The sequence below is a fragment of the Cricetulus griseus genome, chromosome 2, assembly GCF_003668045.3.
Source record: "Cricetulus griseus strain 17A/GY chromosome 2, alternate assembly CriGri-PICRH-1.0, whole genome shotgun sequence".
Classification (NCBI taxonomy): Eukaryota; Metazoa; Chordata; class Mammalia; order Rodentia; family Cricetidae; genus Cricetulus; species Cricetulus griseus.
The window spans coordinates 299,421,440-299,449,328 of NC_048595.1; the positions used below are offsets into that span (position 1 = coordinate 299,421,440).

The 27,889-nt window shown below is 39.1% G+C and overlaps 1 long non-coding RNA gene across 1 annotated transcript in view; it reads right to left on the reverse strand.

Annotated features, from left to right (window-relative positions):
- Nucleotides 1–7,561: 7,561 nt before the first annotated feature.
- LOC118238382 overlaps nt 7,562–27,889 on the reverse strand; it is a 123,692-nt gene continuing 103,364 nt past the window's right edge. Inside the window, exons 3-5 of the long non-coding RNA XR_004768502.1 lie at nt 25,032–25,129; nt 12,921–12,993; nt 7,562–8,169 (exon numbers count right to left, since the gene is read on the reverse strand). This is a non-coding gene — a long non-coding RNA (uncharacterized LOC118238382). The remainder of the gene's footprint in view (nt 8,170–12,920; nt 12,994–25,031; nt 25,130–27,889) is intronic.

Below are 27,889 nucleotides of genomic sequence, written 5' to 3' on the forward strand. Positions count from 1 at the left end.
TAACCTGGACCCAAAGAGCTCTTCAACAGGGAGGGCTCCGAACTGTGCTTGGTGAGCCAGGGTATTGCCCTAGCATCTCCTGATTGGCCTAGGTCATTGATTTCAGATTCTTTTCAGGCACACCAAAGGGACATGCTGTCAGGGGTAGTGAATGCTGGAATGAAGGCCTGGCTCTAGAGTGTGCATCTGAGTGCATGCCCTGGCATCAGGACACTGCTAGAAACACATATGAGTTCTTCAGCCTATTCAAATCACATCCAATCTCTGGAAGTACTTGTTACACTCTCACAGTATTCTCTATCTCTTTCTTTCTTGTATCATGTCACATCACATCCAATGATCACGTCACATCATCGTCAATATTTTGTATGGCACGGAAGTAGGAGTTAAACAACCTGGGTTCTATTTATTGCTCTGCTGTGTGTTAGATGCCTTTGCTCAATTTACTTAATGCTTTTAGATTCCAGGCCCCTTCTCTTAGTCTAAGAATCTTTGATTAGATCGCTTGTGTGGCTCCTTTCAGCTCTGAGGTTCTATATACTTTTGTGTATTAGCTTTCCAGAAGCTAGCAATAACAGAAGTAAACATGTCAGAATGCTCTATAAGTAATACCACAGACTGATTATTTATTTGCTTGCTTGTTTGTTTAGTAAATTTTAGTGGCTTTCTCAAGCTCTGTCAAAATATCATGATGGGACACATGTATATCAACAAGGATGTCCTTTTTCTCCCTCGTGTCTTTGTTTGGTACACAGGAAACTTTAGAATACTTGGCACTTCTTATTATTTCTGAGCAGAGATAATGCATATGATTTATTTTTGGAATTGTTTGAAATAATTGCTCTTAAGGGGTCGTTGGTACAATTTGAGATGACAGGGTCTTAATTAGAGTAGATATATCTTGATAAAAGGAAAATGGAATGAAAGATGACACCCCTATCATTTATTGGGGAACTAAAACTGGTTTGTATATTGTGAAGCCTAAGCAAATAAATAAGAAAGCAAACAAAGTTACAAGTAAGAATTAAACAATAACAACAAAGAGAAATGGAGATATTGATGGAATTTTGAAAATACTGAATATGTACACAATATTGTAAATTTTCATTAAAACATCCACAAATAAAATTTAACAACATACTAAAAGTTTTAAAATGGAAGCAAGTAAATATAGAAATCTTTCAAGATTTACTTTTCTGAGCTGTGGCAAATGATTCAATGAAAACAGTGAATAACTGTATTGTCAGTCATGTATGGCCTCACCTCTACAATTTCCCAAAGTAAGCCTTATGGTCGAAGCGGCTTGAACCATAAATAAATAACTAGACATACCTTCACTCCAGCTTCCATACCTGACTCTCGTTAAACCCTATCAGCAACTGTAGAGAGCCAAAGAAGCAATTTCAATAAATATTTCATTACATGGGAGCCCATTTTCTGATATTTCAAATAAATAAGTACACTTTCTCACTGTATGGACACTACAAGGAAAAATTCTCCAGTTTCCATTTTCATGCTTTCTTTTACTTTCTGAGGAGGTCAGTCATTTTTGTTTTTCAGTGTACAACTCGATTATTTATTGGAAGAAAATGGTTTAAAGCAGGAAAAGAGGGAAAAACCCAACCAAATAATTTATTGGAGATTGTCTCTTGGCAGATTAATCCCTACCTCTTGGCCTGGGTTCATTCTAGTGTGAGGAGAGTGGTCAAGCTTAAATCGCATGTCTGTAAGAAGTTGCATAAATAACTTCAACTACCCTGAGCCTCTTTGCACTTGGCCATCTCCCTGACCTTCAAAGAAAATTTTAGAAAGGTAGTAAGAAAAATATAGCCTAAGACCCTCTAGTTACAGGGTTTTCTAATAAATAACAATTTTTTGCTTCTTTCATCCAAGCACATTTATCAGTTAGGACACACTAGCTAAGGGAGTAGAAATACTGCTCTACCCACCACAAATAATCTGGAATACAATTAGAAGAATTTTATGTCAGTTAGGAGTGACAGCTAAGTCAAGACTTCGTTTTCTTGTTATTATTAACCTGGACACAACAGTGAACTAGTCCGGTTTCTTAATTGCCCAAACCAGGAAGAATATATATGTAAAAGTAGCTGAAGAGTCAGTTTCCAAACATTTCTAGTTCCCGTGACTATATCCATTGGATGGGCCTTAATTTATAGTTACAGGGTCACAAGAGCATACTAGAAATGTGCTTTCACTTTTTGCTGAAATTTTTCATTCTAAAATTGAAGTGCTATTCTCTGTAAATCTCTTTCTGAAAGTTTAGACTTGTGATAAAACCAATATTTAAATTTCCCAGACCAATAATAATAATAGTATCTTACATTTTTGTTCTAATTTCATTGTAGTAAATATGCTATATACTATTGTTTTTTTCTTAACACAAATGCCAAATCCACAGCTCTTCAATTTGATGAAAGGAGGGATAGATTTAGGAAAAGAGACCTGGAAGTCTAATACTGTAGCTCTGCTGCTGATACAGGATCTGACAGTTACTGTAAGGTTAAGTTTTTTAAGGTACAGTATAGTCATATCTATTATGAAGACCATTTTATAAGTTTTCATCAGGAAAAAAGTTAGTGTAAATTCTAGTTGAGCAAGTGTATGTGGTGGAAGAAGAAAGGGGAATCTAATAAAACTGTCACCATCACTTTGATATCAGCAAGTGATACTTCTACTCTCAGAGCACCATCTACACTTACATCTTTGCAAACTGCCTTAGAACACTCAGCTTGCTCTTGATGCCTGGAGAGACCTGTCCCTGACCATCATGTGGATGTAAATTCTATGAAGACTGCTGACTACATTGCTTACCATAGAGACCAATGGATGAAGAGAAATGGTACCAGCTGCCTCCTAACTCTAAATGGCACTTCCAACATGCATCTACTTATTGTTCACCGTATCCATAATATTTTAAGAGACCACAGAGAAGAAATGATTCACACCCATGTATTCCTTGGTAGGCTACTGCACATCTGCTTTGGATTATCCTACCTGAGCAGAGCATCATAGATCCAAAATAGACTTAACATTCCCTATGTCTAAACTATCTTTTCCTGTGTCCCCAGTCTCAGTGATTGGCATTGCATCCATTCAATTCCCCAAGGCAGCATTTGGTGGTTTTACTTCTGTCACCATCGAGACACCAAGCTCCTTGGGGGTGTCTCCTAGATGTTTTATTTCTATTCATTTTCTCCACATCTTTATAGCTGCCTATCCTACTTCATGGCCACACTGTCCTATTCTTCAATTCTGTCATAGCTTTTTTATTATGTTAGAATTTTATTTTTATATTTATATTTTTTTGATTTTTTATTTTAATTAGAAAGAAGATTATTTTCCATGTCAATCCCAAGTCCCTCTTCCTCCCCTCCTCCCCTGCCCCAAACTAACACCCTACCTATCCCATACCCTTTCTGCTCCCCAGGGAGGGTAGGCCTTCCATAGGTCTTCAAAGTCTGTCATATCCTTTGGGATAGGACCTAGGCCAAGCCCCATGTGTCTTGGCTCAGAGAGTATCCCTCCATGTGGAATGAGCTCCCAAAGTCCATTCCTATGCTAGGGATAATTAATGATCCACTACATGGGGCCACATAGATTTCCGAGGTCTCCTCACTGACACCCACATACAGGGGGTCTGGATCAGTCCCATGCTAGGTTCCCAGCTATCAGTCTGGGAACCAAGAGCTCCCCCTTGTTTAGGTCAGCTGTTTCTGTGGCTTTCACCAGGCTGGTATGGATCCCTTTGCTCATCAGTGTTCCTTCTCTGCAAATGGATTTCAGTCCAGTTCAAGGTTTAGCTGTGGGTGTCTCCTTCTACTTCTACCAGCTGCTGGATGAAGGCTATAGGATGGCATAGAAGTTAGTCATAAATCTCATTATTAGAGGAGGTCATTTAATGTAGCCTCTCCTCTGTTGCATAGATTGTTAGTTGGTGTCATCTTTGTAGCTCTCCAGACAATTCCCCTGTGCCTGATTTCTCCTTAAAGTCTGCTGAGATCCCTGGGCTACACAGGGCAGAGGTGAGCTGCTTCAGCCCCTGCCTTGAGCCCAACTTCTGCTTGCCCACTCTGGGAACACCCCTCCTGGGGGGGTGCAGGCAGATGGACTTGGCCCCTGAGACTCAGGCAACTCTGAGTCTGCTGACATTTCTGTGCTTTCTACCTGGAGAGCGAGTGCCTAGAACCTGCCTGCACCCACCTTGAGACCCAGCAGAGTATTGGAGCCAATTGCACCCACCAGAAGAGAACCTTGGACCCATACACACCAGGAAAGGAAGAGACATCACCTGCATCACAGAGACATCACTGGAAGAAGACAAGGGCAGATGACAATATAAGAACACATCCAACAACAGGAAAACCAATATGACACCACCAGAGTCTAGGGACTCTACACCAGGAAGACCTGAAAATCCCAACACAGATGAAGCAACCTTAAAACCAACTTCATGCAGATGATAGAGACCCTAAAAGAGGGAATGAAAAAAATCCTTCAGAGAAATGGAAGAAAAGACAAACCAAATGATGCAAGAAATCAAGGAAAGCCAAGGAAATACAATTAAACTGCTGAAGGAAACAGTTCAAGACCTGAAAAACTGAAATAGAGACAATAAAGACAACACAAACTGAAGGAATTCTGGAAATAGAAAAGCTTAGGAAACAATCAGGAACCACAGATGCAAGTATAACCAATAGAATACAAGACATGGACGACAGAATCTCAGACGCTGAGGATAAACTAGAGGAAATAGATTCATCAAGCAAAGAAAATCTTAAGTCCAACAAATCCTTAACACAAAATATCCAGGAAATATGGGACACTGTGAAAAGACCAAACCTAAGGATAATAGGTATAGAAGAAGGTGAAGAAACCCAACTCAAAAGTGCAGAAAACATATTCAAAAAATCATGGAAGAAAACTTTCCCAACCTAAAGAAAGACATGCCAATAAAAGTACAAGAAGCCTACAGAACACCAAATAGAGTGGACCACAAAAGAAAGTCCCCCTGTCATATAATAATTAAAACACCAAACATACAGAATAAAGAAAGAATATTAAGAGCAGCAAAGGAAAAAGGTCAAGTAACATACAAAGGCAAACCTATCAAAATTACACCAGACTTCTCCATGGAAACTCTGAAAGCCAGAAGGACCTGGATAGATATTCTTCCAACTCTAAGAGAACACAGATGCCAGCCCAGATTACTATACCCATCAAAGCATTCAATCACTATACATGGAGAAAACAAGATATTCCATGACAAAACCAGATTTAAACAACATGTAACCACTAATCCAGCCCTACAGAAAGTACTGGAAGGAAAACTCCAACCTAAGAAAATTAACTACACTCACAAAAACATTGAGAATAGATAATTCCACTTTACCAAAACCACAAAGAAAAAGCAGGGCAAATCCATATACAATACCACTACCAACAGCAAATCAAAAACACACAAGAATAAGCACTCAATGATCCTTAATCTCCCTCAATATTAATGGTCTTAACTTGTCTATAAAAAGACACAGGCTAACAGAGCGGACATCAGAACAGAAGACAGAATCCATCCTTCTGCTGCATACAAGAAACACACCTCAAATTCAAAGATAGACATTACCTCAGAGTAAAGAGTTGAGATAAGATATTCCAATCAAATGGACCCAAGAAACAAGCTGGGTTAGCTATCCTAGTATCTATAAAATTAGACTTCAAACTAAAATCAATCAAAAGAGATGAAGAAGGTCTTTTCATACTCATCACAGGAAAAATCCATCAGGAAGAAGTTTCAATTATAAACATCTATGTCCCAAATACAAAGGCACCAACATTCATAACAGAAACATTATTAAAACTCAAATCACAAATGAGACCTCACACAGTTATAGTGGGAGGCTTCAACACCCCACTCTCACCGTTGGACAGGATCACCAGACAGAAACTTAACAAAGAGACAAAGGAGCTAACAGAAATTATGACCCAATTGGGATTAACAGAAATCTATATAACATTCCATCCAAACACAAAAGAATATACCTTCTTTTCAGCATCACATGGAACCTTCTCTAAAATTAACCATGTACTTAGCAACATAGCAAACCTCAGAAGGTACAACAAAATTGTAATAACCCCCTGTGTCTTATCAGACAACCATGCTTAAAGTTAGAATTCAAAAAACAACACAAATTGCAGAAAACCTGCCAAGTAATGGAAATTGAACAACAGGCAATTGCAGCATTCCTGGGTCAAGGAAGAAATAACAAAATTAAAGACTTCCTAGAATTCAATGGAAATGAAGACACAACATGCTCTAACTTATGGAACACTTTGAAAGCAGTACTAAGAGCAAAGTTCATAGCTCTAAGTGCTCACATGAAGAAACTAGAGGATAGTCATACCAGAGAGTTGACACCACAGCTGAAAGTTCTAGAACAAATGGAAGAAAATTCACCCTGGAGGGGTAGATGCCAGGAAATAATCAAACTGAGGGCAGAAATCAATATAGTCAAAACAAAGAAAACAATTCAAAGAATTAATGTAACAAAGAGTTGGTTCTTCGAGAAAATTTCATAGCTTTTTTAATGATCTATCAGTCTCTACTCACTGATTCTTTCAGTTATGTGTCTTCATTCTAGGACAAGGTTAATTTTCTGAAATGTAAATCCAAATATATCATGACTTTAATTTCAAGGTACTGGCCAAATCCCATCAATTCTTGCTAGGGCCTGACTATGGTTTGTATGGCTTATGCACTTGCATTGAAATTACTCCTTACTATGAAATGTTAAGAAGAGGGACCAGGAAATGTTAAGGTGTAATTAGCACTATACCCCAATGAATGTGTTAGTGCACTCATGTGATTTTATAGATTAATGGGCTATCTTGGGAGTGGATCTTCTAAAAAAAAAAACAAAGCCAAATAGTTTGGTTAGGCCTCCTGTGCTCCCTAACTGTTGCCATGGGATGCCCTGTACTACACTGGCATTTTGCCAGTAAGATGGCTATCACCAGATGTGACCTCTTAACCTCACACCAGAACTGAGCCAAAATAAACCTCTTTCCTTTATAATTTACCCAGTGTGTGGAATTGTGTTAGCAGTGACAGAAAATGGATTAAAGCAATCCTATAAGGTCAAATTTCTGCTAATGTCTATAGCTTCCCTCCCCCCCTTCCTCTTATGTGTGAACAGCTTATAAACTTGAGCGATTACTTGCAGTTTTAAGAATGTTCCAGAGCACATGTACATTTGTTACTACTGCTGGGCCATCCTTTGTTCTTTTTTATTCTTTTTTAACCACCTTGCTAGTTCTTAGTCACTCAGTGCAGATGCTGCTACTACTGGAAACTTTTCTCTGCTTGACCAAGAGCACTGTGTACTTATGTCCACCTTGATGACACTCAGCACACTGTTTGGTACTAGTCTGGAGCCCCCCACCCCACCCCACGCACACACTCCCTCAGTAGCACTCCACAAAATACCAGTTTTCCAGTATTTGGCACTGTCCTTAGGATGTAGAAAGCTCAAATATTTGTTGAATAAGTAAATGAAGAAAATAAACAATGGCTTTGTTTATTTTCCCAGGAAAAACAGTGATATAGTTAAAAAAATTGTACTGGGTACCAGAAATCCCACACCCCTATCCCACTTTCCAATTGTGGGTGTAATTATGATGTCACTAACCTCTCAACAGAATGGAATACCGATACCCATTGCAGAATATGTCAGTGGTTGCTTAAATATAAGAAATACTATTCACTTCCTATAGAGTATAGAATTCCCTAAAAATAAAATGTCATTATAACAACAGCCTATGTTAACTAATTCAGAAATATTATTTGAATTTTGACACTAAAACTCTTGTCAGATGATATGCATATTCCTGTTTAAACATCTTTAAATTTTAGTAGCTTAAAGCACAACAGCCATTTATTTAGTTTATGATTCATCAGATTAGAAATTTAGGCTGAGCTCAGCTGAAGCCTATGGTCTCAGCTGACTCTGCGGCCAGCTATCGGGTCATCCGGAGCTGCTGGCTTAAGTTGGTTTCAGGTGGATGTGTTGGCTTTGCTTTGTGTGCACTCTCATCTTCCTTAGGGTAACTTGGTCTTCTTCACATGGTGAGGCGGAGGAGGACAGGAGCAGGATTCTGTGTAACAGAAAAAATGACATCTAGGATTAGCGCTGCCAGGGTGAAGTTTTGCTGCACTTTAGAAGTCAAAGCAGGTCTAGAGTTGGTCCGTTTTAAATAAGTAGAGAATAATTCTACCTCTTTATGGGGCAACCTCCAAAGACATTAGGAAGTAGGGCCACTGGAAGCACAGTCATTGTATCCATGTGGCAAAGAGTCTATCACACTCTGTTAACACTTTCTTTTAATTATTTAATGTCACAAATCTGGACATATTGTTTCTTAATCTAAAATTTTTATTTAGTCTTCATTGTGTATAAAATAAAGTCCATGTGCAGAGCAAAGACCTCTGTGAGGCTCCCACGTTGGCCTCATCTACCTGGTCCTTTATGCTCTAGGAGTAGAGCATTCCTCTGGTCCCAGGTCACCCATTGTGTTATTTCTGTCCTCTACTTCATGCTGTTCACTGTCTGGAGAGCTGCTCCTTCTTTTCCTTGCCTGAACAATCTTACACATTCTAATAATAACAACAATCCTACTTACTACATGCCAGGCACTAGCTGCTCTGAGCACTTTATATGGATATAGGTTTTCCCTATGAAGAAGGTACTATTTTTTTCTCCTCACAGATAAGGAAACTGGGGCACTGAGAAGTTGAGCAATTTGTTCAAAGTCACTCAGCTAGAAGTCTGGTTCCAGGCTGGAGGTCTGGAATTTGTGCATTTGTCTCCAGGGCCTCCCACCTTTAAGACCTAAATTAGTTTGCTTCATTCTCATGCACATCTTGACATTTAACATGTTCAGTGATCGGTTTTAGCACTGGATACTTTGAATTCCCAGTTTCTTAAGAGTACAGAGGATGCCTTACCTTTGACACCATCAAATGGAGCACTGTATCCAAACTTACCAATATGTGCCTTTTGCACCATTAAAATCTCTGCTTCTTTTTGGAAGAAAAAAAATTCAGAGGGGAAAAAAAAATAACCCAGAGACTATCAGCCCTGACAGCATCTCCAAGAAAGAAGCGGCGAGTGGGAGCTCCGGCTCACTTTGCAAACAGGAAATTTAGGCATGTGGAGATGAAATCACCCAGCACTGTGCCAGGATTCTTTTTTGGGTTTTCCAATTCCTAGTTTTGTATTCTATCTACCAAAAGTGGTGTTTGTCTATGAAGTGCCGCTGATGGTTGCTTAATTTCTCCTAGAACAAAGCTAAAAAACATAACAATTAAATTAAATCACCCAAGAGGGACATAGCTTTCCCTTGTAAAGTTCTGAGGGAACAAAGTTTTGGGGAAACTTTCTCCCCCTGGGGTATAGTGCTTTCTTCCCTTTCAGTAGAATATATTGTGTCTGATGGAGCAAAAAATTGTTTTTAAGAAACCCTGCACCAATCTGTCTGCCCCAGCTCAGACACATGCTCACACTGAAAATTAAATTCACAGAAATGAGAGAAAATCAAGGGAAGCAAAGGAGCATGTCTTCTGCTTCCTCAAATCGTTCTCTGGTGTATTTAGTGGCCTGTTGGGTGACAGGGTGATGAGGGGAAAGGATAGGGATGGAATGAATTTGTCATGCCTCTTTGCTTATATGACCACAGCACTGAGAAAAAGTAAGCATTCTGTACCTTTTACCTACAGGGCTTTAATCCACAAGAAGCTTCATTAGAACCTAGACAGCAAAAGCGCTTTCCTTCCTTCTTTTCTCCCAGCTTGAGTTTCATGACTACCATTTACTTCATTAGCAGCAGGAATGTCTTGAATGTAAAGCTTGCTTGAAATGGTAAGTAGTCAGAGTGGAGAGAGAAGGAGACATAAAGGAGGCTTAAGGAATAGGCCATGCAAACACACTCATGGGAAAGGGATTCGATTCCACAGCAAGAACGAGCTCTCTACCCTTTTAAAGTATTGCTTCTTATTAAGTGTGTGTTTTGTTGTTTTGTTTGTTTGTTTTCTGTGTATGTTTGGTTTAAATTCTATATTTTCTTAAATAATAATCTTTAAATTTCCTCATCGTCAGCTGCCCCACTCAAACTATTTTGATTGTACCTTAATCAGAAATACAAATTTTATACAAATTTTCAGATGAAAATGTATTTTGTGTTGTTTTGCTTCATAATGACTTCCTTGAGTTATAGCTCTCTAAACATCATTTAGCTAATATAATTGGGTACTTAAGAGAGACTTTGGCATGTCCTGTAAACCACACACTTAATCAGTGCTGGATGAGGAAAATGAAGATAATATTGCAGATGCTGACCTTTCTTAGTAATCTATTTTCCTTGAAATGATTGCATTTGCCCTGTCTCTGTGACTCAAGCATTTCCGTGTGTGTCTGTGTGCCGGTGTGCCTGCATATATGTGTGTGTGTGTGTGTGTGTGTGTGTGTGTGTGTGTGTGTGTGTTCATCTAGGAACACCAACATCTTACAGATTTGTCATTTTCCACCAAGGAGTTGAGAATTTGAGGAGCTAGGAGCCAAGTTCCTTTGGTCACCATGAACAACCGTGAAACTGAAGATGAACTGGCAATTAAAACTCAGCAGCTCCTCTCCACTGCCTCGGCTTCTTCCGCCCGATCTCTTCTCACCTCTATTCTCAGAATGGCTGGTTTGTTATGAAACTAATTCTTTTCTAGGCCAAGTTTCCTTTGAACAGGGTGCAAAGGCATCTGATCCTGTGGATTAGAAGTGGGTTGTCATCAAAATGATACAGCTCTGTTCTTCTCTGTTCCTTTCTTGGAATGGCTGAGAACAGACTTGCGAAGAGAAAAACTTGTTGGCGTTTGGGAGCTGCCAGGTTTTAGAAAGCCCAATTATGTCTTTTTTGAACTAGCATTTCTTTAATAGAGTTTAATTTTAAAATGTTATTTTTTTCATTTTTGACATTTCTTTTAGTTTTTAATTTGAAAAGATAAAGATATGTTTACTCATTGGTGAATAAAAATGGACTTTGTGAGTGAGCAGGGTCAGCTGCCCATCTGTGTTCAAAGCTAGTGGCCATCAAAGGGCCTTTATGTTCTAAGAGGTGTCCTTGATACTGCTGTGTCCCCTCATATGCTTATCTTTCTTGTGTCTTTGCTTTAACTCACCCAGTCAGAGTGCAATGCCTTGTGTGTGGCATAACATCTATGACACCTATTTCTTAAGACACAATTCCCTATGAAAATTACCCGACCTGTGCTTTGGAGGTGTTGATGCCCCCAGAGTCATAGGACTGTCTAGTTTGGCACCCTGTCTGGAGAAGTTGGATCACATATGAGCACACAGTATAAAGACAGGCACTTGAAAGATGTGAAAGTATATGTATTTCAAAAAAAGAATCCATTTGTCCTTTCATAGGCAGCTACCAAACATTTGATCTCATTTTCTACTGGAGTTGGAGTAGGAGAATGGGAGGTATGAGAGAACAAACCTATCAGTGTAGATTTGAGACAACTGAATGGCACTTGAGAGAGGACACGGCCTTGTGAGAAGTAGGGTAGAGTGATGTCATAAAGAGGCTGGAGACATGCTCAGCAGTCAAATGCTCTTGCTACTTATCCAGAGGACTGCCGTTCACTTCCTAGTACCTACTCCACAGCTTACAATGTCCATGACCCCAGTTTCAGGGGCATCTGACTATTGTCTGACCTCTTTGGGCACATACATGTGCATGTACTCACCACATATACAAATAAATGAAATACTATACATCGTTTGAAAAAATGAAAGATGTGAAGAAAGTAGGCCTTTGGCAGCATGCTTTCAATATTGGATCAAACTTCTCTTAATCTCATGCTATACAGTGCTCATGATATAGCTTTGTGCAAACCTATCTATGCATGTTGTAATGATGCCAATGTCATATATATATGCATAATGTCATATAACAATATGATTTTATTTTTATACCATCTCAATTATCATCTATTTTGGCTTAACTCTAAATGCCACAGCATTTTTAGTGCCAGACTCCCAGGAAGTAATTGAAACTTACAGGCCTGAATCCCAGTTTGACTTCTCCCTGTGCTAAATACCATGTCCTCTCTTCTACTTGTATTGATCCTATGGACACTCTAAGAAAATTCATGTCTAGGATACTGCTTCTTAGGTTCATCTTGCTGGCATACTCCAAACATGGAAAAACATCTCTTTTCAGGCAGACAGGGTTTCCTTGGGACCAGCATCTACAACACAAATTCTACACCTAATTAATTCTCAGGGAACATTGCTGAAAAGAGGGTGGAAAGATTGTCAAGAGCCAGAGGACCAGGGAGTCTGCTGTAATATTGCATCTTCTAGCTATGATGGGAAATCTACAGCCCTGAAATCCCAATAATATGGCTACTTAAACAAGACCTGAACAGTAACAACCCCAGCTGACATGTCAATATGGATGGAAAATATTTAATGGGCTCCATCCCTAGTTGAAGAACTATAGGTGATTAATGACTGAAAACAAGGGAGAATTAGTCTTCCCCAATGAGCAAACTAATTGGTTCTGCAATACCAAATGGCTCTAAAAGATATATCCATATGAGCAATAATAAATGTGTTTAACTGTGTGTGAATGTATGTATTTGTATATATGTACATATATATATATTCATATGAATACATACACACACATATATGAAAAAAGAACATCAAATTTGAGAGGGAGTGGCAGGAGGAACAGTGGAGGGTTTGGAGGGAGGAGAGAGAAGGGGAGGGGTGATATAATTATATTTTAATTAAAAGTAAAAAAAAAACAACAAAATAAGTAAATAGAGTAATTTTACTGTGTCTTACTTTTGCAAATGTCTGGGAGTTCACCTGTTGATTTTATTCCAGTATTCAGCAGGTAACCAATGGTTGAGTTAATCTAACAAGAGGTAGAAGGGCAGGAGATCAGGGTAGACCATTATCTTCCAGATTTACTAATCAAATTTATGCTTTATTTTAAAAATTTAACTTGTTTGTTTACCCATGAACCCATAGTGTAAATTAATTAGACCCCACTGTAGACTTTCCCTTTGGCTCCTTCCTTTCTTATGTAGCCATAGAACAATTTTTTTGTCTTATAGATTTCTTGCATTTTTATATAAATGGAATTAAGAGATTTTCATATTTTACTCAGCATATTCTGAGATTCATCTATGTTGCATATGGCAGTAGTTCATTCCTTTTAATGATAAGTATTTTTCCATTGTGTGTTTATACATTTTATGTATGCATTCATTGATGCAAGCTAGTGTTGTTTCCAGTTTTTCACTATTATCAGACTACTATCAGTGTTTAAGAACAAGTCTACAGACATATTCCTTCCTTTCTCTTGGATAGATACCTGGGAATAAGACGATTATTTTCCAGAAATTGATTTCCAACATTTTATGAAGATGTCAAGCTATTTTTAAGTGGTTCCATGATTGTATATTCTTACCAACAGTAGTTTCTCCATACCTTTAATATGTCTATATGTGTGTGCACATATACATGTTCACATGTGTATGTCAGAGTATAACCTTTGGTGTGATTACCCAGTCACATTCCACCTTTTGTTTTGAGACAGGCTCTTTCATTAGCAAGGAACTTTGCCAAGTAGGCCAGGGAGGTTCCTAGGACCCACTATCTCTGCTCCTATTTCAGGTTCGCAAGGACTACACCAATACCATTTCTGCTCCCCAGGGAGAATGAGGCCTTCCATGGGAGGGTGGACTTCAGAGATGTCATATCTTTTGGGATAGTGCCTAGGCCCTCCCCTGTGTGTCTAGGTTGAGGGTGTATCACTCTATGTGAAATGGGCTCCCAAAGTCCATTCCTACTTTAGGGATAAGTATCGATCTACTACAAGAGGCCCCATATATTTCTGAGGCCTCCTCACTAACACCCACATTTATGGGGTCTGGATCAGTTCCATGCTGATTTCCCAACTATCAGTCTGGGGGCCAAGAGCTCCCCAGAGTTCAGGTCAGCTGTTTCTGTGGGTTTCACTAGCATGGTCTTGACCCCTTTGCTCATCACTCCTCCTTCTCTGCAACTGTATCCTAATTCAGTTCAGCTTTTAGCTGTGGGTATCTTCTACTTCCATCAGCTGCTGGATGAAGGCTTTCGGATAGTATGTAAGTTAGTTATCAATCTCGTTATCAGGGGAGGGCACTTAAGGTAGCCTCTCCACTGTTTAGATGGTTAGTTGATATCATTCTTGTAGATCTCTGGACATTTCCCTAGTGCCTGATTTTTGCTTTAAACCTATACTGGCTCCCTCTTTGATGGTATCTCTTATTTTGCTCTCCTCTATTCTTCCCCTACACAATCTTCCTGTTCCCTTATGTCCTCCTCACTCCTCCTCTTCTCCCCTTTTCATTCTCTTAGTTCCCTCCCTCCTTCCCCCTTGCTCCCAATTTGCTCAGGAGATCTTGTTCCTTTCCCCTTCTCTGGGGGACCATGTATGTCTCTTTTAGAGTCCTCTTTGTTACCTAGCTTCTCTGGTGGTGTGGAATATAGGCTGGTCATCCTTTGCTCTATGTGTAAAATCCATATATGAGTGAGTGCATACCATGTTTGTCTTTTTGTGACTGGGTTACCTCTCTCAGAATGGTTCCTTCTAGTTCCATCCATTTGCCTGCACATTTCAATATTTCATTGTTTTTTTCTGAGTAGTACTCCATTGTGTAAATGTACCACATTTTCTCCATCCATTCTTCAGTTGAGGGGCATCTAGGTTGCTTCCATGTTCTGGCTATTACAAATAATGCTGCTATGAACATAGTTGAACAGATGTCCTTGTTGTATGAATGGGCTTCTTTTGGGTATATGCCTAAGAGTGGAATTGCTGGATCTTGTGGTAGGCTGATTCCCATTTTCCTGAGGAATCACCGTACTGATTTTCAAAGTGGCTGTATGAGTTTGCACTCCCACCAGCAGTGGAGGAGTTTGCCCTTTCTTAGCATCCTCTCCAGCATAAGTTATCATTAGTGTTTTTTTTTTTTATTTTAGCCATTCTGACTGGAATAAGATGATATCTCAGAGTTGTTTTGATTTGCATTGCCCTGATGGCTAAGGATGTTGAACATTTTCTAAGTGTCTTTCAGCCATTTTAGATTCCTCTGTTGAGAATTCTCTATTTAGTTCTGTACCCTACTTTTTAATTGGATTATTAGGTGTTTTGGAAACTAGCTTCTTGGGTTCTTTGTAAATTTTGGAGATCAGCCCTCTGTGGGACATGGGGTTGGTGAATATCTTTTCCCAATCTGTGGGCTGCCATTTTGTTTTGTTGACTGTGTCCTTTGCCTTAAGAATACTTTAAAAACAACAGATTTTATGGATAAGGACCTCATTGAATGTGTGCTTTGAAATCATCTCCATTTACTCTGCAACTTGTCTGTTCACTTTCTTCCCATGACATTGCCCTTCAAAAAGCAGATTTGTTTATTTCAATAAAATTCAATTTATCTTTAAAGAATTTTATGGGCTGCACTTCAATATACTTTAAGAAATCTTTGCATAGCCGAAAGGCACAAATATTTTCTCCTATGTTTTCTTCTAGAAGTTTTACAGTTTTAGTATTCATATTTAATTCTATGATCCATTTATTTTTAATTTTTACATGAGTTAATTTTTATGTATTATACAAGATATGGATTGAAATTTATTTTATTTTTTGCATATGGATACCCAAGTGTTCTAGCACCATGTGTTAAAATCGTTCATCTAATTTTAAAAAATGGAGCATACAATTCCAGTGTAGTCCATAGACTGTTTCAGCATAATCATTCCTAGTGCTTGTTAAAAATGAGTATTCTTAGGTCTCAAACCATCCTGTCCAATTCATGTTTGATGAAAAGTATCCTTAGTGATTCTTGTGAATATCAAGCCTTAGGAACAATGGACACAGGCCATCATTATCCATTCATACTTCAAATCAGCATCGTCTCCATCCAAACTCAGAAAACATGTAATTTAGTACAAGTTTAATGTGACTTAACCTGTTGGAGGGTAATCTTCCAATAATGAAATTCAAAAACTAAAATAAGTGTGAGCAATAGCAATTTCTTAAAATGTCAAATATCAACATATATTTCAATATATGAAAAACTTGTAAACTTTAAATGGCCTAAAATAAGACAGATAGTAACATCCAAAATATTTTTACAAAGGAAAAGCATTTAATTTTAATCTGTAATAATACATAGAATAACCAATGAGTAAAAACTCAAGGCATGCATAAAACCATAAAAGACATAAAGCATACCATCAATTGTGTCAAGGGGATATTTCTTTAATCCTGAAAGATTGTCCTAAAAATATTTTGACAGTGCTGAAGAGAGGCTTACATCACAAAAACCACAAATACAAAATTATTGTTTTGAATGTCTTTGGATGAACAGAATAGACCTTTGGAAAAAGGAACTGAAAGCAAAATAGGTAAGTGTATGATGGTTTCTTCATTTGCCATGGTAGACAATGTTATTGTTTTGTTTAAAAAGAAGAAAAGAGAAATGCTGAGACATGAGACATGTTGACTATAAGTTTATTATAAGGCCCGGCAGAGTAGGGAGACTAAGAGAAGAGGAACAGGATAATGGCTGACCGCCATTGCTGGTCGCCATAGAGAGACCGAGAGAGAGCATAGGTGGGAGAGAGTTGAGAGAAAGCAGGGAGAGGAAGCAGAGCAGAAACAGAGAGCATAAATGGGCAGGGACCTGTCTTTTAAAGGGGTCCTCTGCACCTGCATGCAGACTTAGTTCCCATGGAACCTTAGGTCCCATGGGCTGACCAGGGTACTGCCTGTTCCACCAGGTAACAGGGGCAGGCCAGCATAATGCCTGAACCTTTCAGAGAAGAGCATCTGTATAACTTTGTTCCCTTATAGTACCACATTCAAAGGGTTACAAGAAGCAGCTAACACCTCATGTTGAAGCAGGTTATAATTTACCTAGCTGTGGACTGATGTAAGTGTTCTGAGCATGCTTGGTGTATGCTTAGGTAAGCTATGTAAGCTATGATGCTTAGCAGATTACACACAATAGATGCGGCTTTTATTTGTTATTTTCAATATGTGGCAGGTTTACTGGGGTATAACCTCATCTGTCATGACATGGTATTCTTGGATAGTATTTTCTAAGTGAACATGTGCATACTGTTGATGTAACCTAAGAAAACAAACACAAAAACACCGCCACTGACAACAAAGAAAACATCAGTGGTTTTTAAGTCAAAGGAAAGGCCCTGGGAGGGACTAGAGACAGGGTTAGGTCAACACTTTAAATGAAGAGGTGAAATAAGAGTTTTATAGTTAAGCAACTGTTAAAGTTTGCTTCCATATGACAGCACAGATTGAGAGGACGAGCAGGCAGATTCCAATGTCTGGGTCATGGTCTGTCTTCCTGATCACATTTATAAACCTGCTGAAGTTGAGTCCCTTCCTTAACCTGGAAGGCAAATGGGTGTGGAGGAGTAAGCCAGTCACCAGATCTACCTGGTTTATGAAGCGCTGATCTGTCATCTGCTTTGCAGTGTTACTTTACAGTCTACAGTTTAGAAAGTCAGTCTGAAGTCGTTCTCCAGATTAGAAACCCACTCATATCTTCAGGGCTGTACTCTGAACTGAAGTTGAACTCTTGACAGTTTAGTTCTCATGACCTTCAAACAATGCAAAGTTTTGTTTTGAAGAGCTGCTTTAAAAGTCTCATAAATGAACTCTGCCTGTTCTTGGGTAACAAGTAGCCCTTGTAAAGTCCAGTGACTAAATTTTAGTAATTGTGAATAAACAAATGCTAAAATAACAGCAATGTATAAATTATATACATTGGGTTGCACTCAGATTCAAAAAGAATAAAAATAAATTTGTTTTTTTTTTTAAATTTAAATCCAGTGCAACAAATCATGTTGATAATTGCAAAAAGGGTGTGGTGAGACAAATACAGATTATGATCCAGGAAGCACATCGAACAATTTAAGAACAGCAAATTATATATTTCAGTGAAGCTGGAGAAATCTCACAACTACAAGGAATTTTATTTGAGGAAATTTTAGTATAGACTTATTATTTATATGGTTCTATAGTCTTTGTCTCAGGTTGTACAGATAAAACTATTCATGTGGGACCAACATTAGAATCTGAATTGGCTTCCTGTAGAGAAATTGTTTCAAAGGAGATGTTTTGTTGTCTTTAAACATGCTATTCTGGGGCTGAGGAGTCATGTTTCCAAAGCTTTGTATCCAGTGCTGTATTAGGCACTTGGGGAAAAGAAAAGATGAGACTGATATGGCTTGCAATCATGGCTATACTCTCATATTTGGCAGCATGTGATTACATTATTCTATGTCATCTTTGCTGGGACTCCACAAGAAAGTCATTACCTACGCCCCCATTTTACTGATGATTGTTGAACAGAATCAGAAATGTTACTTGCCCACATTTTCATTTTTAGTAGGGCCAAGACTATATATAACCTTGGTGTGGTTTGACTTTTACACCTGTTTTCTTTTTGTTATACAAAGGGATATTGTTTTTTCCTAATGTGTTTCCCCCTAGGAGAATCAAATAATTATTTTAATGCAAAAAACATCTTTTTAGTTCATAGTGACGAATTTAATAGCTTGACTGATTTTCACTGGCCATTTCAACACTATAGAAGCAAGCAATTGTTCAGTTCAGGGGAAAATTCACACACCTGTGGATTCCGTCTTTTGTGCAGGATTAATTGGTGAGATTGGATTTGATTTGCTCCATGACTAAACTTTAAAATTGGGATTTCAAATGGATATGCAGTCACACTGGGATTCCGTGTCTCTTGTAATGCTGCCTAATGGTTATGCAAGTCTCAGAACCTTTCTTAAGGTAACATGTCCTTTTATCCATTAACATCAAACTGAGGTCTTTTTGTTCACTTTTGCTAGACCTCTGACCTTTAACAGTGAGTCCAGCAGCTGCAGAAAGCCAGGTCTTATTTTCTGCCCCTGGCAAGACTTTTTCAAGTTCATCTTTTTTCCTTTCTCTCAAAATCTGATGAAAAATGAAATGTCAGGAAAACAAGCTCTTGCGTTAAAAAAAAAAAAAAAAAAAAAAAAAAAAAAAAAAAAAAAAACTTGTGTCTGTCTCTGACAGATGTCACTTTGAAAGGTTTCAGGTCACCTGTCAGAAGTAGGCTAGTGTGATCTGTGCTCACATCAACAGGACCTCACACCAACACTGGGGTGCTGCTCTTTCAAAATCTGCCTAAAAGCGTAAACGATTTGAAGTTATTTCCCTTTCTGTTTTTTTTTTTTTTTTTTTTAATTCTTATTAAGGAGACAAAGGAGGTTGGGGAAACAGGGAGGGAGGGGAAAGGAATGAGAGAAAGGGAGAGAGGAAGGGAGAGAGGGAGGGAGAGAGGGAAGAAGAAAGGAAGGGGGGCTTTTTTTTTTTTTTTTTTTTTTTTGCAAAGGACAGCTTGACCTTTGGCTGACCCTGGCAGTGAACCAATCAGCATTCTTGTAATCCAAACACAGATGCCTGGAGCTAAACAAATCTTATACTTGTGAACAGGAATTCAGTTTGCTGTCAAAATACTGTGAGGATCACCACAGTGCAGCTTGAAGAAATATCTTCAGCTAAAGGTTTAAGGTTTGTGATTAATTGACCAAAGTAATATTAGACACTATAATGTTTTATAGTGGTTCAGTTTAGCAACAAATGTTTACAGAAACAATTCATGTGTTTTTGAGAAGTACTGGGTTCTAATTCCAATTTGAATATAACTTCCTACAACTCCATGCTAGAACCAGCACTGATATTATTGTACAATTTAGTAGCTTGTAATGACTAATAAGTGGACTTAAAGTATTTTCTCTTTTGGATTAGTTATGCAATGTGTGAATTACTTATCACAGTGATTAAATATTTTTCTTACTTCTTTTACTTTATCATAGCCAGGACAATTTTAGAATTTAGGAAGAAAACCAAAAATACAAATCTCGTGTAAACATTTTGGGAGTAATGTCTTTATTATGGCATATAGAAAAAAAAGGTAGGATTATGCATTTGAAGGCATGTTTGTCAAATTCTCCTGTCTAAATGAGAGGGCAAACCAGGAAAGACTGGCTAACCCAAAGAATACAAATGTGGAAGCGTTGAACAGTGCCATAGAGACAACTGGCCTTTTCTTGGCTTTCTGCTTGTTTTGCTTTGTGCTGAGGTTGAAGCCTGGGCTTGCACTGTGCGCAAGTGCTGTATAATTGAGTATATCCCCAGACTTGAAACATTTATACATTATTTGTTTATTTTGTTCATATATGTGGTGTGTGTGTGTGTGTGTGTGTGTGTGTGTGTGTGTGCTGTGTGTGTGTCTGTGTTGTGTGTGTGTGTGTGAGTGTGTTTGTGTGTGTGTGTGTGTGTGTGCACTTGCACACACACATGAACCATGGCCATGGCATCCATGTGCAGATCAGAGAATAACCGGTGGGAGTCAAGTCTTTCCTTCCACAATGTGAGTCCTAGGGATTGAATTCTTGTTTTCAGGCTTGGTAGCAGGCATCTTCAACAGCTTGGCCATTTTGCCAGCCTCTGCTTGACTTTCAAGTATATAATGCTTTTCTTTATTTAAGGAGACCCCTTCTTGACTTCAAATAAAAACAAATTTCTTATGATATGTTTGCTGTATCCATTTCTGGAACACATGAATGTGTGTGAAACCTCAGGGGGAGGAGTGAGTGGAGCCCTGGGAAGCTTTTTGTTGACTTGAAGGGAGAGTTGATTCTCAGCAGCAATGCAGATAAGCTTGTGATCAGGCAAACAAACAAACAAACAAACAACAAACAAAAGAGCTGGCTGTTGGTGCACACCTTTAATCCCAGCACTTGGGAGGCAGAGGCAGGTGGATCTCTGTGAGTTCCAGGTCAGCGTGCTCTACTGGGCAAGTACCAGGACAGGCTCCAAAGCAATACAGAGAAACTCTGTCTCGGAAAAAAAAAATCAAGCTTGTGATCATGTTTTACCTTCACCCCTCCAGAGCTGTGCTTCTCCAACTTCCATGCACACTTGAGGCACTTGGTCCTTCTCAACATACAGGTTCAGATTCAGCAGGTCTGGGATGGGGCCTGTTCATCTGCAGTTCTAGCAGATACCATGGTTGTGTGGATGTGGCCCTGACAGACACTGATGTTTAAAGTCTCAGTCAAATCTTATTTCTCAGCTTTCCCTGAGAGTTTCCCACTTTGAGATTCTCTTATAATTTTGAAAGTTCTAAAAGATTATTTTAATTAAAAATTCTCTCTTCTAGATACGCCCCTCACCTCTTACCCCTTACCACCAGAGCTGGCTCTCCCCCTTACCTAAGCTGCGGCACTCCAAAAATAGGTCCTGCCCCTTGCCTAGGCAACACAGCAGAGCTGCCTGTGGTGGGAGGTAAGGGTGATCCAGCCCAGATGTGTGAGCAAAGGAGAGCTGTCTGCATTACTCAGCTGACATGTGGCAGCATGGGCAGAGGAGAAATGTCCTCCCTGCCACCTCCCAGCTACCTCCTGCCCATCAACACCTGGGACAGGTGGAGGAGCTGGCCCTGGGGTCATAAGAGCAGGAGGGCTGTCCCTGCCCATCACCAGCTGCAGCACCCAGAAGAGTGGACCCTGTACCTCACCTGGACAACACAGTAGAGCTGGCCCTAACAGTGTAGCTTCCAGAGAGCCAACCCTGAGGGCTGAAAAATCGCCCTGCCCCTGGCTCATTGCTGCAAGAGGTGAGTTAGACAGGGCAGTGCTAGAGAGCTCACACTAATGGTGAGGACAGGGGAAAACTGGCAGGCTGACCAAGCCTAAAACCAGGGTTATGACTTGGTCTGCCCCAACATCCAACCCATCTGTGGTCTGCTGGAGAACGTGAAGGGACCTGCCCTGCAGACCTATAAAGCTGCAGGATCTCCATGACACAAGGCAATAAGAGTCCCTGTGAGGGCCCAGCATTGATAGTGTGGCAGGAACCAAAGGCCTCAAACCAGACAAATGACTCTTTACAATGAACACTTGCAAGTAAAGATATATGGACAAGGGGTTTACTTGTGTGACTCACTGTGTCACACTGCTGCTTCCATGTCAAGAGTTTTAATTTTGCCCCATTCCCCCCTTTTTTCTCTTAACATTTTTGGGAGTGCAGGGGTGAAAGGCAGCTGCAAAGAGACAAGGAAATGAATGGGATCAAGATAAATAATGTAAAAGATGCATAGAATAAATACAAAGGAAGAAAAAACTCTCTATTGATTTATATTTTGACAGATTTTGATCTTTATGTATGTTCTGATGACTTGATCTCTGTTGAGTAACTTTCAAATTGTAATGTAACTGTAGTTTGATCATCTCAGAATGAACCACCTGCATTTATGCCTAAGGAAAAAAAAAACATTAGCAGTTTAATGACTTCCACCTTAGGTTTTTCATTTTCTTGAGACTATAGACTTGATGGTAACATTTTACTTTACTAGGTAGTTCCATTAACACAGACCTATCTCTTCCATGCTATGCAGCAACCAGACTTTTCATAATCAAAAGGTTCAAAGTTTTAATAAAAATATGCTTTGTTGGAACTGGAGGGATGTAATGTGGGAAAATACCAATACAGAGCCAGGTAGAAATACAAGGGATTTTAATAGGGAAAAAGTCTTACTTATAGAGCAATCTAGCCAGCCAGTGGGCAGCAATCTGTACAGCAAGCAGAAAGTGAAGTGGAAACCGAAACTGAAACCAGCCACCTGACCGCCTGTCACTCTATGTCATCCAGGCACGCCATCGAAGGCGTGGTCAGGCACACCTGTAGCCAGCCCCTAAGCAGGTGTGGCTACAGCATCCCCTACAATTCCCCTTTTAGTCTAAAAGAGGATTAAAACTTAACAGTGTAAAGTATCCAAAATTAACAATCATAAAGGTGAAATATAAGAAGACACAACAATCTATTGATGTCACATCCTATCTATTTTAACTAAATCCCAAAGTCCTTTTCTGGCCCCTGAGGGTACCAGGCATGCATGTGGTGCATAGGAATAAATGCAGGCAAAACATCAGTGCACATAAAATAAAATAATAAGAAAAAACTATAAAAATGTACTTGTATTGAGAAGAACCAGATTTAAAAAAAGAAAAGCAGTTGAATACAAAAGTAATCAGAAATATTGGCAGTGTTCAGACCCAAATAACTGCAAACATCCTGGAATCTGCTTAATCATGCCCGATTTCCCAGTGAGTCGTGTTAACAGCTCTAGATGTTAGTTTAATTTTTCTTCTTTAAAGAAACAATTCTTACTCACTCATGCCATGGAAAGAGGAAACATTAACTCCATGGAATTAAAGTGCTGGTGTCCATTCTTTCTGTGTGCTCTTGTAGCTGATCACAGAGGCCTGGGTGTTGTTAGTGGCACAAGGTGGTACAAGCTTCTCATACTTGTTCATGCTTGTAATGTGGACATTCTTGTGCCATTGCATGCAGTACAGCAGGAAACAGTAACAAATGAGAACACACCAACTTTAGCTGTACCAGTATAGAGTGCACTGCCTTTGATTCTCACTTGTCATTCTTTGTATATGAGAGGTCAACGTGTGGTTGGCTTGGCTTTCCCACAAGTCTTTTTTATAATTGAGCATTCCATTCCATTTTCAAAATCTTTGCTAAATATTCTTTATCTCTTTTGTGTCTTATTCTTAAATTATTTTCATAAGCATAATATAATACTTGCTAATTTTCTTTGAAGGCTGGAGGCCTGGTCCTTTGCCCCCTTCTTTCAGAAAAACAAACCATGGGTAATAGAGACAGCTCTCCTTTGCTCATAACATTCAGGCTGGGTCACCCTCACCTCCCACCACAGGCAGCTCTGCTGTGCTGCCTAGGCAAGGGGCAGGGCCTGTTTCCTGAGTGCTGCTCCTGGTACTGGGGACAGTCCCATAAGCTGTTAAGGACTTAGATTACTTTTGTGGCAGGTTTTATTCTGTGTTGCTGACTTCATCTGGAGCATGGGCTGCATCCCTTGGAGCATGCAATCTTCTTGAGATGAAGCCACAATACAGACCATGATGTGTAGCCCATTGAGCTCTCACCAACATTACTGTGGTCCCCTAATGGGAAAACTGCTTCAACCATTCGGATAGTATCATTGGAAGAGAAAGACTGGGGATGGGAAGAGGATGTGTCCATTTGGAAACAAACACTTCTGACTAAAATTAATAATTCTGAACTACACTAAAATGAATTACTCTGTGGTTGAAAGTAGGCAGTGGGCTTATGGTAAATGACAGAGTGTTTACAAATTTTCCTGACTACTTGATTAGAAAATGCACCAGGGGAGGAAGCAGCCGAGCATGCATTATGGAAGTGGTTGGTATCTGGCTGCAACCTGGAAACCACAATTGTTGTGGATGCTGTAGGAAAATTCTCACTTTCTGAGAGAAATTCTTTCACCTTTGTGTGCCCACAGCATGGATCTTTCCTTGTGGCAGCTGTAGGAAACACAGGAACTCTGTGACCTGGAAAATGTGGGACAACTGACACAAGGTGACCCTGTAAGGCTGGGGTAGGCCCAATTAATTTAAAATTTTGCTTGGCCTTGTCTCTTCCAATTTTCTGAATCCTCTGGAAAAATGATTAATGCATACACTGCCAATGCGAAAATATTTTTGACCCTATTAAAGTCGACCAAGGATAAACCAAGTGTAGGCTGGCATTGTATCAAACTGGCTTTATTAAATTTGATTGGAGGTTTGTATGAGGAAGGGACAGACAAGGACATTATTTTGCACAGCCGCTCTCTTTTAAATGAAAATATCAAGCGGAATACAAAGTAGCAGGATGCCTTGGACAGGAATCATTTTAAATATAAGAAAACAATACAAAGAACTTTATTTAAATGCTAAACTATTTGCTAGGAAAAAAAAGTGCATATTGCTATGCTGGTCACTTACCAGGAAGGATGTTTTAATTTATGGGAGGCATGGAAACCTGGTATTTCCTCATTTATGGATGAACTTGCTCAATCCTGCTTGCTTTCTCTCACCTGTCACTGAAAATTGTACAACTCAGAATTATTGTGGGCATGTTGAACCCTAGCAGAACACGGTTTATTCTAAAAGTGTTTCCCCAAAGTAGCAACCTACAGATTAATGCAACTAACCAAGGGATTAGCTTTTGTAATGGACATGTGGTTTTATATGAAGATGTTATGATCTCAGCACAAACCCACTGGATCCTTAACCTTTCAATCCATCATCTATAGTACTTGTAAAGAAATTTAAACAAATCCCTTTAATTCTCATTAAATAAAGTGAAAATATAATGTGTGTGTATGTGTGTGTGTGTGTGTGAGCATGTGTGTGCGTCCTCATTTAACTGTGCATATATTCACTTACATATGTATGCATATGCACCTACATACCTCTCTCCTCCCCTACATATTCATATCTCAGTGTGGCTTCAAGTAATGATCTTCCTGCCTTTGACTCCTGGGTTCAACCAGCGTGTGTCACCACAGACAGCTTTTGGAAACTATGTCTAGATTTCATTGAACTTTTAAAAATAGATTTCACAAGTATAGGGGTTATTTGGGCAAATAAATGTTACCAAAATGAATATACATTATCCGTTTATCATGTGGAAAATATTACAATTTATTACTTTGGTATGTTTCTCATAAGGTAAATACCTGCTGAATGAACCAACCAGAGTTCACCCATCACTATGTACCAATGGAAAGGTGAGAGCTGGAATGGTACTTTAGGTAACATTAATTGTTTAGTGAAGAGAAGGGCACATGAATCATTTTTCAGTTAGTTTTGTTTAATAATCATAGATGTGGAGAGTAGATGGTTTTGTAGCAACAACAAAGCATGATGGGATATGAGTTTTGCTTCAGATTGTGTAGCTCAAAGGCATAAATGAGTTGTCTGTAAGGACTTGTCATGGATTGTATCTTCCTTTACTCATAGCCTCCTGCTATCTGTGCTTGTTGTAGCAGTGCCTGAGTTCACAGAAAGGACATGTACATTTCTGATCATCTTAATTTTGAGACGTCATTTTGATACGGTTTCTTCAATGGGATATGAGCAGAAAACAGGGTATGGCACTTCTGGTCAGAGGCTCATGAGCCTGGCATAGCTTGCCCCTTCTCTTTGAATGACAATCAAGGAAGTTCTAGACAAATAGCCAAGTTGTGTCTGATTGTGACAAATAGCACAGCACAATGAATGGGATGTGTTTCTCTTGTAACCACTGTATTTTGGATCATTTGTTAAACTTAAAAAAAAAAAAAGTAACTTATCTTGATTGACATGGACTCAAATTATAATCCATCTGCTGGAGGCAATGAATTTGGTGGTCTGACACTTAGGTCTCTCTGGATTTGTGATGAAATTGTCACTGGCCCACTGCCGTATCTGTTTCCCTCCTTAGCACTTGTTCCTTTTTCTTTCCCTTTTTAACAAATGGAACCACCTATAAGAAATGGGTAAGCCTTATGTTTACACCCTAGAGCCTATCAAATACTTAGCATCTTTTTCTTGAGTTTTCTCTTCTCTTCCATGGCATCAGCTTCTCTTTCTACTGGATCATTCAGTTCAAGAACTGAAAACAATTTTTGCTGGTTCCATGTTCCTTCCAGTTAGTCTCTTCCCACTTGCCTCTCATCTCAACTATGCTAATGCATTCTTTCACGTCCTTCTCTTTGGTTTCTAAGCCACTCTGAGGGATTTCTCCTGCTACTGAAAAGAGTATGCCCAGCTTACAGAGAACATGTGGAATGTCCAGTCTTAGATGTGCTGATATCACTGCCCTCAGGAGCAATTCCTGGGGTGGGATTTTCCCTCCCTAGTTCCTGAACGGTTCTTGACTTATCTTCCAACACATTCCTTAATTCTCTGTGTTTTCATCTGTTTCTCACCACTAAGTTTTGTGAAAAGTTGAATACCAACAGGTCATTTTTCAGTTATTTTTTTCCTTCTGTCTTCATATTGTCTTCCTGTGTTGAATCTAGTCTTATTTTTTGAGTTGCCTTTTGAAATCCCCCACCTAGAAATAATATATTAATACTTCCCTGCTTCTCATGTTAAGCATACCTCCCCCTAAAACTTTAGGCTGAATTAATAAATTCCTTGTCTTAATTCACTTATTTGAATTAAATATTACTCAACTATAATATATGCCAGGTGTTATAGTAGGTGGTAGAAACATGAAAGTAAATCGAATAAAAATTTTGCTAGGAACTATTCCTTGGTGGGGAGGAAAATCTAAGCACAGTCATGGTAAAATGACTGCATTTCTAAAAACATGGTGGAAACATAAGGATAGAGAATTTTCACTTTGTAGGGTAGCAAAAGAACTTTTAGAGGAAGTTATTTTTTAGCTCAAATTTGGCCAAATAGGAATTTATCAGCATGAAGGAAAAGGAAATCTCCCTAAAGACAAGGGCATGGGTACAAGTCTATCATGATCAGGGAATTCAAAGCAGCTCAGTATTTTTACAAACAGTAAGGAAGGTATGAATTTAAGGCAAAATCTGAGGCTGTGTTTGGGGTCTGGACCCAGTACAGGAGGGTCTTTAGGGAGTCCTCTGTGATGTTCTGAGTTGTGTTTGTGATCTCTTCTGCTGCTCCATCCCAGTTCTAGAAGTAAGGACCCCAATTTATTAAGGTCAAGGGAAGCATAAGCAACATTGAAGTTCTCAGTCTTGGAAGCATGCTCCCTGCTGCATTTCTAGTTACTTTATTATATTACAGCTTTCTGTTTATAGTTTATGTGATCATCTTTTATTACCTGCTCACTTCATTTG